This window comes from Sinocyclocheilus grahami, unplaced genomic scaffold (genome assembly GCF_001515645.1).
Source record: "Sinocyclocheilus grahami isolate Dianchi unplaced genomic scaffold, SAMN03320097.WGS_v1.1 scaffold2595.1, whole genome shotgun sequence".
Lineage (NCBI taxonomy): Eukaryota > Metazoa > Chordata > Actinopteri > Cypriniformes > Cyprinidae > Sinocyclocheilus > Sinocyclocheilus grahami.
The window spans coordinates 19845-24570 of record NW_015507774.1 but is presented as its reverse complement, the minus strand read 5'-3'; the positions used below and the strand labels follow the sequence as shown (position 1 = coordinate 24570).

Genomic DNA, 4726 nt, shown 5'->3' with positions numbered 1-4726 from the left:
AAACTTCAATTTAATTATTGTGTACATTTTGATTGTTACTTTTAAGATTATGCTGCTGTTTGTGTGAGCAAATTACCCCTTAAAAACCGTAAGGTGGCGCTACTCTTAAAAAAAAAAGTGAGCTCCGCCCCTCACTTCCGGTTCTGTGGCTGTGGTTCTGAAACTGCCGGTGCTGCGGGTGTGCAGCTGGATACTATTGGTGTGAACGGGGCTTTAGACTGAGGCCTTTTCACCTGATTACCTTATTGACGCGGTTTTGCTGAGAATTGATGCCGTTTAGGCACTGGGCATCTGATGCTAGTGTAGCAGAGTGAGGTATAGACCCAGTATGATTGGCTGGCGTTACCCAAACAGGTGAACCTATCAGTAGGCTTGTTTGAGATGAGCAAAATCTGTGCAGAACAGAGATGCATGCCGGTTAGAAAAGTATCCGAGTTACGTCCGACTTGCTCTGATGTCATGCTGACGTGTACCAAAAAACTCGCGACGGCGAGGCGGCTGTGTCGGATTGCAGTTGCTCTCCACCAACTGCACTGACCAAAAGCATGATGGGAAACGACTGACTGACGACACAGCTTAATGCTCATTGGTTCAGACAACCGTGATGCTGCGCTCTTGTCTAAAATGTTTTTTTTAAAATCTGATTTCATGTGATTATGTATTTAAATTATGCATGAATATTCCCAAACACGATGACAGTGCGATCTGTGTGAGATATGTGATTGTTGTCATATTTCTATAAAAAGCTAAAATACATGTTTGTATTAAAGTAAAAATGGATGATAAATACGCCTTTCGTATGGAATTAAATAGCAAGCACTTTCAGTGTCTTGTTCATCATATTTATTTTCATAAAAGCAACAGAACTGAAATTATATCACGTTTATTAGCAGCACAGCATATGAGTGTGAATAATGAGATATCTGTCTTTGATCTCGTTGGTATCTGTTCCACTTCGAGAGGTCAGAACTGTCCGTCTTGACTGCGCTTATTTCACTCCTCCCCTCACTGCAGCCGCCTACTCTCGCCTACATTTCGAGAAGGGTATAACTGCAGCCTTGAGATCTCCAAATGGGGGCGGGATCTCCAAAATGGGGTGGGAGCTCCAAAATAGGGTGTGGCTTCCTCCCATTGACAGACAGGCACATGCAACACGTATGCGCAATTTTTTCCCCCAATCCACTTCAGTGCAAACTCTGCCCCACAGCTGATTCTAAAGATTTTATTGATTGTGTCAATTAAAGTGTTGATTTCCTACACTATGCTACAAAAAATGCTAACCCTTAAACCTACCCCACACCTGACCCTAAACTTAACCAGCGAAATTGACTGCACGGCGGAATTGGCGCTGCGAGGTAAAGAAAGATGCAGTTCAGGAGATAAACAGTTAATAAGATTATGCGATATGAGATCGTTCCGTAACTCCCCAACTGGACCTCACCGGATAATGGCACCTTTTTAGTTACACCCAGCGTCACTACCCGAGCCTGAGGCTGTTCTATATGCAAGTGTAGCAGAGTGAGGTATAGACCCAGAATGATTGGCTGACGTTACCCAAACAGGTGAACCTATCAGTATTTGTACTTTATCATGATTGGTCAGTTGGGTAAGTTTCATGAGCCAATTAGTGCCTGTGTTGTGCATATAAAAGGGGGAAGTGTTTGGTTGCTTGGGATGCATCATCTTTGTTAGTGCCCCTTTGTGACATGTGGCACTTTGAATGAGTGCTAGCAGTTAGGTTATCCTCCTGTCTGTCGTGTGCTGGCTGTTGGCCAGTTTTCAGGTTGGTCCGTGTTTTAAAAATGCCTTTTTGCCTGTTAAATAGAGAGGTTTATTACCTTGTTTTTTTTCAGATATGGGCCTGCAAGTAGCTGGAATCCTGCGTGGTGAGCGACCATGTGTATTGCAGCATTGTACTGTTTTCTTGGTTTGATTGAACGTCCAGGGGTTTCCAATGATCTTAATTGAAGCCTAACGAACCTCAAGTAACTGTCTGCACTTCTGCTCTGCTCTGCTCTACTCTGTTTTGTTCTGTCTGGAATTCATCTGGGTCCGTCTGTTATATATATGTTTTGTTTGGTGCGTGAATTTAGGTGGGAGGGGTTGGCCATGGTACCTTGTACTGTGTGTCCACATGGAGTGCTGTTTAATATTTCTGATTTTGAGTGTGTGTGTTATGGGTATTGTGTGGGCTAGAAATCTGAGGGTCTTTGCTGGCCACCTCCCTAATTTATTTTGTTATCTTGTATTGTACTTGTTTTGTAAGTTGCTGTTATGTCCCGGTGTATGCCGGGTGGCGTAGTCGACTATAGGATTTCTTATTGATAATTTTCAAACTCCTGACAACTTAATGTCACACTAGCATTAGATGCTAGGCATCTGTGGCGTGATGCAATTTTAACAGTTATCTGAATACTGACGCAGAGCTCTGGCCTGGGGATGTCCTAAACTGTGCCCCGTGCCATGAATGAAAACATAGTCCTCTGAAAAATGTCGTGCAGTTTTAAAGTCTTACCTGTTGCTGCGTTTTCTTTCAGTTTGAAAGCAATATCCTCGCGCAGTCTCCAGCAAGAGCAAAATGAATACGTGGCTTCAAACGACTAATCAACAAACATACGCAGACACAATTCCAGATTTAGTTTTATCCAGCAGTGTTAGTCCTTTACCGAACTAATGATGTTATCAATGTTGCCAGGAATGAAAATATATCAATTTTTTTATTTTTTTTTGTAATATGCAAACAGTTACCGGCTAATGTGGATGTTCTTTTCCACCTCTCTCTCGCGCACGCTGTAACGGTGAACTCTGAAAGTGAAAGACGCATAATGTTAACTTCACCAGTGAAAACCGCAAATATAACAATCTATGATAAAATGAGCAACTTTACCTTTTTGAGGTCAAACTGGAGAAAATAGCTGCATCACGTTGGTTAATCCAGCTGAGAAAAAATCCCGCTCAAAATTACTGTACTATGATTCAAGGGAAAATATAATTTTACTGTAAAATTTCCAGCTTTTGTAATTTTACCCATGATGCTTTGCAGATTTACAGCAAAATACTGTACATATATTCTACAGTATGGATTTGTTCATTTTACAGTAATAATGCTGTGAAAACTACAGAAATTTGTTACAGTGTGCCTTTTTCTTAGTATCAGTACATAATGGTAATATGGACCCTTTTCACAAGACTGTGATGCGTTTAATGGTCATCAGCATCGTAAATCCTCAAGTTTTTCATATTTGTGTTTTTTTTTTTTTTTTTAAATGTATCTACATTTATAACACTATTCGTTGTATTATATCACCTTTTCATCAAATTACAAAAAAAGTTAATGCTAATGCGAGGGTGTTTCTAATGCAGTGTCTATGGGAGGGACGGTAAATTTGACATCCACCCCCGATCCCTAAACCCAGCCATCCCCACCCCTAAACCTCCCATCTCCCCCCCCTAGATGTGGATCCAATCCCGCCCCTAACCCTAACCCTTTGTTCTGCAGTGAGGGGCTACTGGGATTTACCTCTTAGGCAAACTAATATTTTGCCCCCCAGATATATATAACTAGCCTATTGCGTATATAATTATATACAACTATAGCATGTCTATTTTCCTATTTTTAAACAGGAGATTTAAATAATCAAAAAATAAATAGGATTAGCCTATATTTTATAAAATATGCTTGCAATAAGAATACATTTGAAATAAAATTTTTTTACAGCAGACAATCATGTGACTGGCCACGTGAGCAGCGCGTTCCCGTTCCTAGGCAGGGGCGTGTCTACGTGGTGGCCAGAGGTGGCACCGGCACCCCTTGAAATTTGGCTGGCCACCCCAGGTGTTCTATTTGAGGGCATTTGTAGTGTGGGTGTAGGGCCCAAACATTAACCTCAAGGCCAGGGGCCCCGCCCCCCTAAGTCCTGCCCTGAGCGTGGTATGACAAATATCGAGAGCGCATGTTATGCGCGAGGAGGAATCTGTCCACTAGCAAGCGGATTTCCTTCACTCACACAAAACTGGACGTGTGCTTTTAAATATACATTCTTTTATGAATTGGCTCTGCACTAGCTCAGATATTACATGTACGCTCAAACGTTGTCTTCGCATCACTAAAGACTAAAGAGCTTTTTTTTCTAATTCAGGTGAAGAGTATAGCTTCTCACTAAATGGAAGCAAGCTGATTATAGTCAGCCTTCTCTAGTTTATTTTATTAATAGCCTACTTATTTTAGTTAGTGCTTAAATTGTAAATATGCATTTAGCCTATTCAATTATTTTATTTAGTGCATTTGTATTTTGTTGTTTTTGTATATAGTTATATAATAAAAGCGTATCAACCAGGTTCCATAAATCACTGGGGGTGCTTCTGAAATTAGTGAGGGTGCTCTAGTCTTAATGCACATGTTCACATATTTTGTCCCGTCTATTGCTATGGTTATCACTATGTCTAACGCTGCTACTTCGAGAGCGAATCCCGCAAAAATATGCAGACGTAATTCCCGAAACTTTGCAAAGGGTGTGTGGCTGAAAAACAAAGTTCTACATTTTAAATGGATTGCCTAAAGCTTGCAAGGAGCGCTCATAATAACCACTAAAAAGCTGTCACTCTTTGTTTAGTGAGTGTATACACTATGTATTATAACATGCATCGTGCCGCAAACCCCCCACCCTCTTTTGAGCCAGTGCCCCAGACTGCCCCCCCCCCCCCCCCCCGACACATCAATCTCCAC

General features: G+C 41.4%; 2 protein-coding genes across 2 annotated transcripts in view; one reads left to right on the top strand and one right to left on the bottom strand.

Moving 5' to 3' along the window:
- Positions 1-4726, bottom strand: part of LOC107575366 (uncharacterized) — a 13104-nt gene that overhangs the window by 7756 nt on the left and 622 nt on the right. The window contains exons 2-4 of the mRNA XM_016261755.1: positions 2888-2969; positions 2749-2805; positions 2516-2600 (exon numbers count right to left, since the gene is read on the bottom strand). The gene's annotated coding sequence lies outside the window, so the exon portion shown is untranslated. The remainder of the gene's footprint in view (positions 1-2515; positions 2601-2748; positions 2806-2887; positions 2970-4726) is intronic.
- LOC107575365 (uncharacterized) overlaps positions 1582-4726 on the top strand; it is an 18771-nt gene continuing 15626 nt past the window's right edge. The window contains exons 1-2 of the mRNA XM_016261754.1: positions 1582-1783; positions 1854-1886. The gene's annotated coding sequence lies outside the window, so the exon portion shown is untranslated. The remainder of the gene's footprint in view (positions 1784-1853; positions 1887-4726) is intronic.